We start from the raw sequence: 16,507 nt of genomic DNA on the forward strand, positions 1-16,507 counted from the left end.
CATGTTTCATAGTGGGAAGCTCTATACACTTCTTTATTTCTTTCTGTTTCGGAGATGAGCTATCTCAACATGTTATTATTCATTTTATTTTTTTTAAATATTATTAAATCTTAACTGATTGTCTTGAGATTATTTCAAAACAATATGATAAAGGTGGCCTCTGAATTAATTTACTCCTATTATTTTATTTATAGTTCTTTTAAAAAAGATTTTGGTTACGTCAGCTTTCCGCTTGCACATGTTTCTTTTTGTAAGAGAAATTTCAAGAAATAGTGAATCCTCTTTCATCTTTTAATTTTAGTAGATATAGTTTCTTAATATTACTATAAGAAATCTAATTTTTAGCAACAAAATTTTTGTGACGAAAAAAGTTTTATTATTAAAAATTAAGTATTTGCGATAAAAAAAAATTTCATCGCAAAAAATTAAATTTTTTGCAATGAAATTATAGTTTTCGTTGCTAGAAGTAAATCTTTAATGATCAAATTTTTTTTCATCACTAGAGTTTTTATTTTTTTACAATGAAATAAATTTTTCATTGTCAAAAATAAAATTATTTATAATGAAATAAGATTTTTGTCACTAAAAAATAAATTATTTGTGATGAAATAATTTTTGTTACAAAAAAATATAGTTTTTACAATAAAATTTTTATATTTGATGATAAAAATATTTCATCACTAAATATTATTTTATTGAAAAAAATTGAATCTTTTGTGGTGAAAATTTAATTTTCATTGCTAGACGTGTATTTTTAACGATGAATTTTTTTTATCGCTAGAGTTTTTATTTTTTGGTGATTAAATAAATTTTTTATTATCAAAAATAAAATTATTTATGATGAAATAAATTTTTCATTGCTAAAAAGTAATTATTTGCAATGAAAAAATATTCGTTGTAAAATTTTTATATTTGGCGATAAAATTGTTTCATCGCTAAAGATTATTTTGTTGGAAAAAAAATATTATTTTAGGGTAAAATTTTATCCCAAAATGCTCGATCTCCCTCTTGCTGTCCCATGTTGCCAAGCACGCCGCTCCCTCCCCAATCGAGCTCGCCACCGGCCATCATCCTCCCTCTCCGATCGAGTGCACCACTGGTTGGGTTGAAGCCCTCCTCGGTCGGCATCCTCCCTCCATGCCACCGCACCGATCAAATCGCCCATCTCTCTCTCGCTCTCTCACGTCGCCGCCATCGATCATCATCCTCCCTCCCCGATCGAGCTCGCCACCGGCCGTTGTCCTCCCTCTCCGATCGAGCGCGCCATCGATCGGATTGAAGCCCTCTCCGGTCGGCATCCTCCCTCCACGCCACCGCGCCGGCCTAATCACCCGTATCTCTCTCACTCTCTCACGCCATTGCCACCGATTGTCGTCCTCCCTCCTCGATCGAGCTCACCGCCAGCCGTCATCCTCCCTCTCCGGTTAAGCATTCCACCAGCCGGATTGAAGCCCTCCATGCCATCGTGCCATTTGAATTGAGGCCACCACCATCGTCCTCCCTCCATGCCATCGCACCGTTCGAATCGAGCCCACGACCGTCATCCTCCCTCCCCCACTGCCATCATCTTCCTCCCCAATTTCTCCCTCTCCTTCCCCCACTTTCTCTCTCTCTCTTCCTATCTTTCTCTCTTATGGTTGTTGCTTCCCCTAGGGCCGTCGTCGTCACCCCACCTCCGTCACCGTCATCGCCCCACCGTCACCGTCGCCGCCATCACCGTCCACTGGGCCATGATCTCTCAAGTATATACGGCTCTCTGGCTCTCTCTGGCTATGTCTCTCTCTGGCTCTCTCTCTTATAGTCCGCTTGTAGGTCGCCGCTATCACCGTGCTGCCGTCGTCGCATTGCCATCACCGTCGTCACACCGCCGTCGCTGCACAACCGCCAGTATCCACTTATCTCGATACCCATCTCTCTCTCTCTCTGTGTGGGATTTGCAGGAGAGTTAGAAGATCAGGTCATAATTTTTATTTTTTTTATAATTTTTATAATTTTTTTAAATTTTTATTCTCTTTTTTAATTAATTTTAGTCGTTAGGCATGATTATTTGTTGCTTTACTCTGAAGCATAGTTCATGATCTGAAAATAGTTTAAAAATAAATATAGTTATAATAATAATATATTAATTGTAGCATAATAAATCTATAAATCTTAAAATTTTTGTTTAAAGATAGCGTGCATGAACCAATATTTATCCTTTAATGAAAAAAAAATATTAGTGCTGTACACACTATCCTCGAATTGTCCTTGTGGACAGTTTGGGCACGTGAGTGAATTTTATATTGCATACCATGTGTTTCTACATCAGAGAGTTTTGTTGGTATTTTCGATCATATTCTCTAGATACATAGCACAATTTTAGTATTTGTGTATCTGGAGAACTGCATCAAAATACTGTCGAAATTTTTTTGGTGTAGAAGACATGTATTGCAATATTAAATTCTTGCATTCCTAAATAGGATAGGACCATCACCCTATAGGTAGGGGATATAAGGCGTTAGTCAACTATTATTATATAAGATTGATTGTATAGTTTGCATCATAAACATGTAAGCATGGATCGTGGTTGGATGTCATTGCACGATAAGTTCTATCCCAAGTATATTGCAGGTGTGACATCTTTCATGAATATGACGTCCAATCATACTAAAAAAGATGGAAAAGCTCGTTGTCTATGTCGTCGATGTAGAAATTTATTTTGATGTACCCTATCAGATATTCAAAATTATTTATACGAACATGATATAGATGTGACTTACGAGAGATGGACTTGTCATGGTGAAAATTTGCTGACTAGCTCGAGCATGTTGCTCAGGAGTCCCACAAATGCATCGTTAATAGGTGGATCATCCAGTTGTACAAGGCAAACACTTGGTGTAGAAGATAGAGAAATTTTGGAGGATCTTCATCTGGAGTTATTTGAAGTAAATATGGAAGCGGGATCAGAACATCAGCATCCCATTCTGAGATAAGAAGCTGAGGAGGACAGTAACATGCTTGTGAATGATAGATTCGAGCGTTTATTAAGAGATGCGCAAAGTGACATTTATCCTGGTTGTAAGAAGTACTCTCTGTTGTCCGTCATAATTAAGTTATTACATATGAAGACACTGGGTAAGTGGTCAAACAACTCGTTTAATTGGTTGCTCAAATTTTTGAAGGACTTACTGCCTGAGGGAGAGATACTTCCATCAAGTCATTATAAAGCCAAAAAATTATTGAAAAGACTCGGGTTGGGAGTCGATGACTTGGGCTTACGCTGTGAAAAGATACATGCATGTCCGAATGATTGTATTCTATTTCGGAAGGACAAAAAAGATCTACAAGCATGTCTGATTTGTCATTCAAGCAGATGGAAAGAAAGTCATGGTAAGAAAAAAAGAAAAAGAAAATACCATACAAGATTTTGCGGTACTTTTTGATTACGCCACAATTGCGTCGATTGTTCATGTCAAGGCATACTGCTTGTGACATGCGATGGCATAAGGAGGAAAACAACATCGACGATGATGTCATAAGACATCCATCAGATGGAGATGCATGAAAATATTTCGATCATAAACATCCATGGTTTGCAGCTGATTCATGAAATGTCAGGCTAAGGTTGGCAACAGACAGATTTAATCCATATGATAATTTTAGCACTACATACAGTATGTGGCATGTTATGATGTTTTCTTATAATTTATCATCTTGAAAGTGCATGAAATCATTTTTTAATCTGCTGGCTTTGTTGATCCTAGATCTCCGTGCCCCTGGAAGAGACATAGACATATTTTTAGAGTCGTTGATCAAAGAGTTGCAATACTTGTGGGAAGAAGGGTGCGAAACGTATGATCATGTTACAGGAGGCATCTTTCACATGCATGCGGCACTGCTTTGGACAGTTAACGATTTTTCTGCATATGATGATATTTTTGAATGGTGTACAAAAGGGTATAAAGCATGTCCAACTTGTAACGATGATATTACATCAGACCGTATTCGTGGAAAGATTTGTTTCACCGATCATCGATATTTCTTGCCGAATGATCATAGGTGGAGGAGAAGTCTTAAGTTCAACGACAAGCATGAACGACATGCCCAGCCAAGGTTCTAGTCTACAGACAACATTTTAAATCAGCTACTCGACCCATAGGATTTCATATTAGGTAAGGATCCGATTAGCCAAGCAGGCGTGCGAACAAGTATCGCAAATTAGAGAAAAAGGAGCAAGTTGTGCGATCTTCCATATTGAAAAATACTTCTTCTTTGATACAATCTTGATGTCATGCACATTAAAAAGAATATATTTGATAATATATTTTATACCATCATTAATATTGAAAGAAGAACGAAGGATACCGTGAAGGCTCGTCTTGACTTGGAGGATATGCAGATTAGAAAAGAATTACATTTGATTTGACGGGAAGATAGGTTGGTGAAGCCATTGGCATGTTATGTACTAAATCGAAGAGAGAAAAATCAATTTCTCACATATTTGAGATCAGTAAGGTTTTTCGATAGATACACCTGAAGCTTGAAACAGTGCATCAAGCCAAAAGATGGAAAGATCATCGGGATGAAAAATCATGATTGCTATGTGCTTCTACAACATGTACTCCTAGTTGGTTTGCGTGGATTGTTGTCAGATAATGTGTGCGATGTATTACTTGATCTGAGAACTTATTTTCAAATTTTATATGCGAAGACATTGAGGCAAAGTCAGATCGACATATTAGAGAAAAAGATTATCATTACTCTTTGTAAGCTTGAGATGATATTCTCTCCCATCTTTTTTGATATCATGGTGCATCTTTCAGTTCATCTTCCACATGAGGCTAGACTGGTTGGCCCAGTACATACAAGATGGATGTACCCAATTGAAAGATAATTATATGATATTATAATATTTATTATTTATTATTATATTTATTATTATATATGTATATCAATTGATAATTTATTGGATAGAGAGATGCGAGAATACAAGAGTGCCGTCGCTAACAAAGCATGGCCCGAAGGTTCAATAGCGAAGGCATACGTTATGAATGAATGTCTGATATTCTGCTCTATATACCTTCGGAGAGTGGAGACCAAATTTATAAGGCCACAATAGAATATCGATGTTGATGACATTCTGACCGATGGATTGTCCGTGTTCTCCAATGTTGCTCGACCATATAGTAAGAAAGATTTCAAATATTGACACCATAGGAAACGGACGACATATATTGGTATGTGCTCATAGACTCTAAATTAAAATATACATGTTATTACTGTATCACTTCAGTGAGCACAAAAGTGAGCTTAAAAGAATCAATCATATATTAGCAGCGGCATGATATAGGAATCAATTCGTATCATGGTTTGACGAACGGATAAGTTATGTTAATGTTCATCATGATTTAAAGATTCATTTATATAGTATTTATTTTGTCAAACTTAACCTTCTTATTATTCTTTTAATTATAGATAGCTCAGCTACGTATAGACAATCCTAACTGTATCGGTGATAACTTAGCCACACTTGCACGAAAATCTGACAGACGTGTATCGGTATATTCAGCATGCATAGTCAATGGTGTGCGGTTCTTAACAAAAAATCATGATCGCGATCGAACCACACAGAATTGTAGAATAAGCGTGGAGGGCGAGCACAAGGGTGAAATAATAGATTTTTTTGATATTTTGCATGAGGTTATAGAGCTGAGATATAGTGATCTTCGGTGGATCGTGTTATTCAAGTATCGATGGTATGATTTAGGACGACACAGGCCAATTGTTATAGACCCTCAACTCGTCAGTGTCCACACTGGTCACGTGTGGTACGAAAGTGATCTTTATATTTTTGCAAAGCAAGTGAGACTAGTGTGGTATATTGATGATACCAAAATGAAAGAGTCTTGGCGAGTTGCAATAAGGGCTCGGCATAGATATTTGTTCGATCCCACACTTTTCACATGCCCGAATGCTGAAGATCTAGAGAATAAAGTCTGTGCAACTATTGAAAATGAAGCATATCAAATGCAAGCACTAGATAACATATTAGTGCCAGATGATACGGTCGATATCGGACAATTGCAAAGAAATGACTGCGAACTTGAGGATGTTCCTATTGTTGGAACATCAGTAAGGGCATGGGCACGGGCACAATCCAACAATAATTTGGGGTCACAATCACATGTGGATGATGACTTCATCAACGATGATGATGATAGCACTTTAGGGTCAATACCTTCTACGAGTCCTGCTGAGGACGACTATATGGATACGAGTTCAGATTTTAAGAATAATAATTAATATGAATAAGTAATTCAATATATTTTTTTTGTTACATCATGTAATACTTGAGTTTTTTTTATTACATATTGATTTAAATTACTTTAATCATTACAGCATCATGGCTGGTCCTGGACGTAGATGTTCACGGAGTAGATAGCAGGCCCTACTTGATGATATGCATCCTTACTTTAGTATTTTGCACGATGAGTCAGAAAATTTAGATGAGACTCAGCTGTCCGAGTCCACAGAGCAGACTAGTGCTCAGCCAGAGCCTGCCCAGTCGAAGGTCATGGCACCGTAGCATCATCTCTCTACAGGTACATCTCTATCAATTTATAAACTATATATATATTTTTTTGTTATATACATCAATTGATAAATGATATATGTTTATTTCATAAATTTTTATATGCAGGAACACATCAATGACGCACAGTGCATGGTCCTAATAAGGGCCTCATTTTGGAGAAATACGAGCATATGCACAATAAAAAGTCAAAAGTACAGATATTTTGGGATCATCCGATTGGTACAGAGGTTAGTATAGTCACAAATGAGATCAGTCTGTATATATGGAATCATTTTTCATGGGTCATCAAAAGTTTCAAGCATGTAGCCCCTCGATACCGTGATGCCCTAGTCTCTCACATCAAGGTAAGAATTAACTTCGAATGTCTTGCACATTATTATATGATCCATATTATTTTTTGTTATATAGATAATTCTTTATTACATGAATAATTTTATATTTTTATTTTTTTGTTATGATGAATGTTCATATGTGTAGGATAATATTGACTTCGAAGATTGCACCGACGAACAAGTGACGGCATGTATTCTCAAAATGACTGCAAATAGATACAAAGATCGGTGATGTAGGCTTCATAAATACTGTATTAAGCTACAGGTGAAGGGGATTGACACTGTGACCCAGTCTTATAGAAATTGGGCTGGGTCTAGTGATGATTGGCTGTAGTTATGCGAGTATTTTGAGAGTGAGGCATTTCAGATATGTTTAGTATTTCAAGTTATTTTGATATTATTATATCCTTTATTAGTTATAATTATATGTATTTTTTAGCGATGATTGAAGGCGAATAAGGTGAATAAGAGTAAGATTGATTCTATTCACACGCAAGGAAGTGCCTCTTTTGCACAGAAAATGAAGATGATGGTACATAACTATATTTGCAATTGCACTCTGTAAGTTTTTATTGAATATTTAAGTTACTTTGATGTCTTTTTTCTTTTTTTCTTTTGTTTGAATAGAGACTATCCGGGTTCGACGTCTATGGTAAATTTTATCAAAACAAGAGTGGCGAGTTTATGACCGAAGAGGCGAGACAGGGTCATATAAGTATGGTACTACATTTTGAATGCTTTTAAAGGCTTTGAAATAAATTTATGGTGTTATTTAATCTATTGTGAAGACAAAAATGTTACAATTGAGAAAGCAGATGACGAAAGAGGTTGGATTTGACAGCAATACTGGATCACAGTCGATTTGTTCGATGATAGATGATGCGATCCTGGATGCCGTTCTCGGGTGGCTACTAGGATCTGGGCATAGTATGCGATCAAAAGAATACCGCAGTTCATCGTCCGATCGATTTGATGATGCCTCGGTGCAAGAGGCAGTAGGGATATCGATGAGCATGATGCAGGATCAAATTACTTACTAGATGAATCGTAGTCAGACACTCAAGAAGATAGTGACTGCGATGGTGAGATGGCTCGATATCGATACCTCTGAGTTAGCATCTCTACAGCCGCATGATGCCGCCTCTGCACAGCCATCACGATACACATCGAGCTAGGGATCGATGCCTGGAGGAGGGAACGAGGCCAACGACTCTGATGATACATAGTTTCTAGTTTTTTTAAATTTTAAATGGTGTATGAACTCATACTTTTGTATATGACAATGATGGCTATGAAACTTATTGCTATTTGAAATTACAATTTGAAATTTGAATGTTTTTATTATGTTCATATATTTTTATATGTAAAATATATTTGATCTGATAAAAATTTATATTTAAATAGATACTTTCATGATAAAAAATAAAAAATATTTTATTTCATCCATAATTTAATTTAGCGATGAAATATTAATTTTATCGTAAAAAATAATTAAAAAATTTTGACGATCCTAAAATATTCAAATTTTCACGATATATTGCGACGAAATTTTTTTATTTCATCACTAAAATTATGATGAAAAAAATTTTTATCGCTAAAAATAATTTTTTTATCATAAATTTTATTTTTTTTCTTCTTTTAGCAATGAATTTTTTTTCATCGTAAAAATTTTGACAAAATTTTTTTCATCACAATTTTTGCGATGAATTTTTTTTTCATCACAAAAATTATGATGAAATTATTTTTTCATCGCAAAAAATATGATGAATTTTTTTTTCATCACAAAAATTGTGAGAAAATTTTGTTTTTCGTCGCAAAAATTACGACAATTTTTTTTTATTACAAAAATTATGATAAAATTTTTTATTTCATCTCAACAATTATGATAAAATTTTTTTCATCACAAATTTAGCCACAAAATTTAACATTTCGTCACTAAATTAGCGACGAAATTTTTTTTATTACTAATTTTTGCGATAAAATTTTATTTTTTATCGCTAAAATTAAAAATAATAATAATAATAATTTCAAACGAGTAATATTCATTTTTGACGATGAAAATATTTTTCATCATAATTTTAGCGACGAAAGTTTAAGCTCTTGTGACAAAAATATTTCGTCGTTAATGCTACGAACTTTTCCGTCGTCCGGTTGACTATTTTTGATGACGAAATAAAATTTTTTCGTCGCTAAGAATTTTGCTACGAGGCTTTCTCTATAAATTTTTAGCGATAAAATTTTTTGTCGATAATAGTTTTAGCGACGGAAATTTTATCTTTAGCAACGAAAAAATTTCGTCGCAAAAAATATTATTTCTTGTAATATATTGATTTGTTCATTTTTTTCTCTTGAGAGAATTTTGTTCACACTTCTTTCTTTTTTCTGATGGTAAATATTTTTTGTTAATTTACAAAGAATATTTTTTGTTGAGCAGATATAATTTTTGTTTGTATTTTGGATATGTTGTTTGATCTGATTGTTACAGATGACGGGTATGTTCTGTTTGTATGTTTGTTTGTTTTATTTTGGATGATTATTTGGTATTGGTGATGGTGGGATTTTGTGGTCTACATTATAGGTTTGATTTATAAAGATCAGTTTTTGTTCATTATGGGTGCTTTAGCTTAGATTTTTTCTATGTGCAGTAGTTTATTTTAGAGGGATTTAGAAAATATCCTATGCTTTGTTGAGGAGGAATGAGAAATATGAAGAGACTTCTTGCTGAAATTCACTTTAAGAAAGAATCTCACCTGTACGATTTGGTTGTTTGGATTAGAAATTTTTAGGTAGAACTTGTTTTTTCTAATAAAAAATTACTTTAATCCCTAATTTTTCTGCTAATGGCAAAGAGAAAAAATTTTGCTTCATCTAAAATTTTCTGTCTCAGAGAAGCTTTATACCTTCCAACTTTTCAATATTTAATGACTGCTATGGTTCAAATTGACATACTTTGTGTGCTCCTTGAAACAGAGAAAGAGTGATGCAATTTTGTAACTGTTTGCTGATCATATAGATTAAGGATTCAATAAATGAATAATGAGTACAATGCTCATTTTTATTTATATGCTATCTGGATCTTGACATAACAACTAATGTTTAATACAACTCTAACTGTTGCTTATTATTATATTTCAATTATTATTATTATTATTTTTATGAATCAATCGAATCTCGTTGTGTAGCATGGGTTATTTGCTAGTATTAATATAAAGGTGAAATTTTTCAACGTGCAGATGGTTGCGTTTATAGCAGCATACCTGATAAATCTTAGGACCGGACCTTGTTAGCTGCTGTGTTCTTCACTGATAATCTGATATGATGAATGCAGCATCCCCTTGCCAAAGGGACAACAGGCTGATCAGCTAATTTGGCGGAACAACAAGCTCAATAAGAAGGCAATCAGAGACATTTACTCTATGTTGGCTCATTCAAGTAACGTCTATGTGGCTAGGGCATACTTAATGAAAATTTATAATTCTACGATCTTGGTCAATCATCTATTGAGGATTATAAATGTTACTGTTGGGTATAAAATAACCCCAGCCGAAGTTCGTAAGAGGCCGATCTTCCCAGGGCTCTTCCGGCTTCCGACCTTGTGCGGCGTCTATCTAAACTTCCTCGGCTGTCCGAGCTTTCACAATATCGTCCGGACTCTCCCACCAGTCGACCTTCCACAGTGTCCTCCAGATTCCTCCAACGGACGAACTCCTATCGTGCCATCCGAACTTCTCCAATAACGAGCTCCTCCATTCATCCACTGGACTACTCCAAATGCTCTCTGGGCTTCACTATCAGCTAATTTTCTACAGTGATCGATTACTCTCCGAATCTCTTCCAGACTTCTTCCAGCCACGATCAACTTTACTCCGAACTTCTTTCGGACTTCGTCAATGACCGAGCTTCTCCAGCAGCAGGATTTCTACAGTAACCAGACTCCATCCAAGTTTCTACGGTGGTCGACTGCCTTCCGAATTTCATCCGAGCTCCTACAAGAGTCGAACTCTGTCCGAACTTCTACAACGGATGGGCTCCACCAGCCGGATCTCTACTCCGAACTTCTATTGCAAGCGAACTTCATCCGAGCTTCTACAATAAAAAATCTCCATCCGAGCTTCCACTTCAACCGGTCTCCATCCGAGTTTCTACAGTAAGCGGCATCCTTCCGGACTCCTATAAGGACCGGACTCCATCCGAACTTCTACAATAAAATTTAGCCGACTGTCTCCGGTATCTTCCATACCTCTTCGAGCCGTCCACTTTCAACAGCGCCAACCGGACTTCCACAGTGTCCTCCAGATTCCTCCAATGGACGAACTTCCACAACGCCTTTCGAATTCTGCTATCAAATCAACCTTCTGTCGGATTCCTCATGCAACTGGACCTCTCCAGTGGATAGCCCTCAGACAAGCTTTTACATCATACAAATTTCAGACGGACTTCTCCAGCAATCGGACTTCTGTCGGACTTCTCCAACAGGCAGTTCCCGTCCGAGCTTCTACAGTAGATGACTTCCGTCTGCAGCACCAATGGCACCCAACCATAGTTAACCCGTCAGCAACCTCAAAAACATCCGAGCTTCTCTTAGATTGCTGAGACGGAGAGCTATTCTGCTCCACCAGACGTCCCAGCCGAGCTTGAGCCGTCTGGCCTAAACTCTCTGGCAAGTCGCGACAATGGACACCACTCCACTCTCTGTAATAGACTCCACATGGCTCCGCCACTCTCCGGCAAGTTGCGACAACGGATACCACTTCACTATCTGTAACAGACCCCACGTGGCCCCACTACTCCACTCTCCGTAACAAACTCCACGTGGCCTTAAACGGCCCACTACCAGATAGTTACGGATGTCACTATCAAGCGGTTACGCTCCCCCATCTATAAAAGAGACCCTCCAGATACGTTCTCCTCTAAGCGCAAAACTCTATCTCAAAACTCTGCCAAAATCCCATTCGAGTGCTCCATTACTGTTGAAGCAGAGTACTGACTTGAGCATCGGAGGGTCTTGCCGGAGCACCCCCAACTTCGGTTTAGACTTTCCTTGCAGATCCCGACGGTGGCCGCGTTCTCCTCGACTCCAGCTTCTCCGACATCGACGAAATTCTGCACCAACAGAATTGGCGCTAGAGGAAGGGCCGTATCTTCGTAGGATCCTTGTTCTTAAAGGAATACTCAACGGGATTGTCTCTAATCATCTTCTTCGACATCTTCTTCTTCTTCTCCTACCAAATCCTCACCTGATGCCTCCCCGAAAGACATCCACCAGACGATCTACGACCTCCGTGGCCAGATCTCAGCGAGATCCGCAAGCTCCGGCCTCATCTCCAGTTTCCCAGGCTCCTCCTCCTCCGACAATGGCAGTCGGCATGGAGCAGTTTGATCTGCTGGTTCAGCAGGTCAGGGGCCTCACCGAAGCAGTGCAGGCCATGCAGCAGCAACAGCAATCGCGGCATCTGTGCGGCTGGAAAAAGCATCGTCGGAGTTTCAAAATCCGACGGTCGAGTAGGCCACTTGTGCCAGTCGCCCTTTCTTCCCCGAAAAGAGGAAGCAGAGGGCGGAGAGCCCTCTGTCTGATCACGATTCCACCCCCGGAGGGTTCCTACCTCCGTTCTGCCAGAAGACCCTCGAGACTCACAGTCGAGAGGATCTCCTGGATCAAAGGTTCTAGGAGATGAACCGGTGGATCGAAGAGCTCCGTCATGCTCTCCCTGCTTACGGTGAGGATATCTATACTGACCCTCCTTTCTCTCAAATGATTATGCAGGAACCGATCCCGCCAAACTTCAAGCTCCCTCAATTTGAGAGCTACGGTGACGAACTTTTCTTCTGAGATCCCGAATCATGGACTTCAAAGGGATCCCCAGCGGCAGGGGAAGAGCTTCAGTAGGGTACTGTTGTTGGGAAACAAAAGTGTCACAACATAAATCAGTACAAAAAAATAAAAGAGAAGAAGAAAAAGGAGCTCTCTGTAAAGAAGAATCTGATTTCATTGATTAAATAGTTCATAAGTACAAGAGAACGAGAAAAAGTCATAACAAAAAAAATATATAAAATTAGAGGTTTCGGACCTCCGAAGCAGAAGTGGAGGAGCTCGGCGCCCCCGGAAGGTCGGTCACGACAACCGCGACAGTTGAAGAGGTCTCGACTGGAGGGAGACCGACAGCAGCTTCAAAAGGTCCAGTTTCATCGTCGGACGCCTCGTCCAGGAAGCCGAGGTCCAGTTTGAAAAACTTTCCGACCACCTTCTCCTGACAGAGCTCGAAGCCCTTGATGAAGGCATCCTGGCCGAACTGGACCTTCAGATCTCTCATCTCGAAAGAGGTTTTGAACTCCTCCACTGCTCGGACCCCTGCCTCCGAGACTAGGGTTGGGATCTGCCTCTTGGAGACTCGCGACCTCGACGATCTTCTCCTTGAGGTGGGCGGCCTCGGCCAGGCGACCTTCCTCCGCCTGGGCTGCTTTCTTCTTGGTATTTTTCATCGCCTCGATGTTGGCGATGAGTTGGTGTCCAATCTACAAGAGCGGCCGGAGAGTCAATATAAAAGCTAAGGAATAAGCTAAGTAAAGAAGCGAGAAGAAGAAAAAAGTAAATTGACCTACCTCGAGAAAGGACCCCAGAGAGTCCCAGACCCGCTGCTCAGGTTCAGCATGGACGATCCTATGGATGACCTCGGGCAGAACGCACCCGTCGATCAACCTCTTTATTAAATCTCTATTGTTGAAGGGATTCTCCCCCGGATCCTCTTCGGAGCCATCGGCCCCCTTGATGGCAGCCCTACTGCTGCGGGTCTTGCGGGCCACTATCTTCTTTCTCCTCCTCCTTTCGGCCCCTGGTGCCTCCTCGGGACGAGCCGCTGGAGCGAAAACCTCGGTCGGAGGGCTTCTTGAAGAGGCTCGGAGGACTTCGGGCTTGACGTCAGAGGGGGCGTTGACGGCAACAGCCATCTGGGTAGGTGCGGCCAAGCTTGTCTCTTCTACCTTAGCCCTCTTCGCCGATCCCAAAGTCACGGCGCCTTTCCTCTTGTGGGTCTTGAGATCCTTGGCTAGCATCCAAGACATGTCTGCGTCCATATCTGCAATGAAAGAAGATCGGCACGGCTTAGAAACAGAATAAGAGAAAGAGGAAGCAGCGAAAAAAAAAAAATAAAATAAAGATACCGGCAGGGTTGAGAGGGCTCAGGCCAACGTTAAATAAAAGTTGCTCCTTCAGAAGGTCGGAGAGGAGAGGAGCTAGATAAGCCTCGAGTTTATTGGAGGCTTCAAGGTCGTCCCTTCTCAGGCTAGAAGCCCGACGGACGGAGTCCCTCAGGGAGCCTCAGGGGGGCAACCCTAGCTTCAAGGTCGGGCATCGGACGTAGAAGTACCTCTCCTTCCAGTTGTGGATAGAAGAGGGAGCGCCTTTCAGCAATCCCTTTTTACCAAACTGGGGGGAGAAGTACCATCAGTCCTTTGCCGAGGGGTGACGCTTGAAGGTATAAAAATTTTTAAACAAAGAAAGAGTTGACCGAACTTCAGCTAAACGATAGAGCAAAAGAAATCCTATCAGAAATTTAAAGGAGTTTGGCGCTACAGAAACTAAAGAAATGTTTAAGAAGCAAAAAAGAGCAATGACAAAAGGTGGAAGTGGAAGATGAAGTCCGACGCGGAAAGCTTCCTGGTACAAGCAGAAGCGGCCAGGAGGAGGGGTGCTAGCCCGGCCAGTTGGCCCGGAAAGCTCCAGCTCGTACTCCGGAGGAACTCCATACTAAATCCTGATCAGCGAGAGTTCGTCCGAAGTTAGAGTGCTAGGAATGGTGTCTGGTACAAAGATCGGAAGAGGTTCATCTACAGAACTAGAATTTTGTGGGACTAGAACGGACGAACTCCTAGAACTCCTAGAGGAGAAAATGTTGGAAGATATTATGAATCAAGCAAAAATCTTAAAAAATTTCAAAAAAATTGAGAAAAATAAGAAACAAGACGCTTGCGGAGAAATCGAACGGGCGTAACGCGAAGGAGAAAAAATGAAAGAAGAACAAGAAAGAGAGGGATTCCAGAACTAACTTAGACTGGTCCGAGAGATACAGGAAGGCAGCAAAGGTGATGGGGGTCGACCCAAAGAGCGTCTAAAACCGAGAGGGACACGCTGGAGGAAGATGAGGCTCTCGGGGAAGAAGAAGGACACCAACAGAACTCTCAGAAAAAGGACTCAAGTGAAATCCCTGAAGGAGGGGGGCGGGTTTAAATAGATAACGGGGTCCGACATAATAATGATTGCAGATCTTCTCTGATCGATCTTCGACTGCCGCATGTCCCGCTCATCATGACAGGTGACTGAAGGTGGCTGACAACTGACAGAATTATTATTGCACCGTACCTAGAGCAATGCTCCAACGAAAATTCCAAAAAAATCTTTTCAGGTCACCTCGATTAGAAAAGACTCTAGCACCAGCGCGCCAAACGCCAAAATATCTGAAAATAATCGAGTACGAAAATTGAGGGAAGCAACTTCGGCTGTAAAATTTTTTCTGTACTTCTTTCATTCGGAACTCGAACTCGGAAGTAGGGGGACTGGTGTTGGGTATAAAATAATCCCAACCGAAGTTCGTAAAAGACCGACCCTCTCAGGGCTCTTCCGACTTTTGACCTTGTGCGGTATCTATCTGAACTTCCCCGACTGTCCGAGCTTCCACAATACCGTCCGGACTCCCCCAGCAGTCGACCTTCCACAGTGTCCTCCAGATTCCTCCAACGAACGAACTCCTATCGTGTCATCCAGACTTCTCTAATAATGAGCTCCTCCATTCATCCACCGGACTACTCCAAATGCTCTCTAGGCTTCACTATCAGTCGATTTTCTACAGTGATCGACTACTCTCCGAATCTCTTCCAGATTTCTTCCAGCCATGATCGACTTTACTCTGAACTTCTTTCAGACTTCGTCAATTACCAAGCTTCTCCAGCAGCAGGACTTCTACAGTAACCAGACTCCATCCAAATTTCTACGATGGTCGATCGCCTTTCGAATTTCATCCGAGCTCCTACAAGAATCGGACTCTGTCCGAACTTCTACAACGAACGGGCTCCACCAGTCGGATCTCTACTCCGAACTTCTATTGCAAGCGGACTTCATCCGAGCTTCTACAATAAGAAGTCTCCATCCGAGCTTCCACTTCAATTGGTCTCCATTCGAGTTTCTACAGTAAGCGGCATCCTTCCAGACTCCTATAAGGATCGGACTCCGTCCGAACTTCTACAACAGAATTTAGCCGACTGTCTCTGGTGTCTTCCGTACCTCTCCGAGCCGTCCACTTTCAACAGCGCCAACCGAACTTTCACAGTGTCCTCCAGACTCCTCCAGTGGACGAACTTCCACAACATCTTTCGAATTCTACTATTAAGTCGACCTTCTGTCGGATTTCTCATGCAACTGGACCTCTCCAGTGGATAGCCCTCAGACAAGCTTCTACATCATACAAATTTCAGACAGACTTCTCCAGCAATCGGACTCCTGTCGGACTTCTCCAACAGGTAGTTTTCATCCGAGCTTCTACAGCAGATGACTTCCGTCTGCAGCACCAACGGCACCCAACCACAGTTAACCCGTCAGCAACCTCGAAAA

This window comes from Elaeis guineensis, chromosome 8, assembly GCF_000442705.2.
Source record: "Elaeis guineensis isolate ETL-2024a chromosome 8, EG11, whole genome shotgun sequence".
Taxonomy (NCBI): Eukaryota; Viridiplantae; Streptophyta; class Magnoliopsida; order Arecales; family Arecaceae; genus Elaeis; species Elaeis guineensis.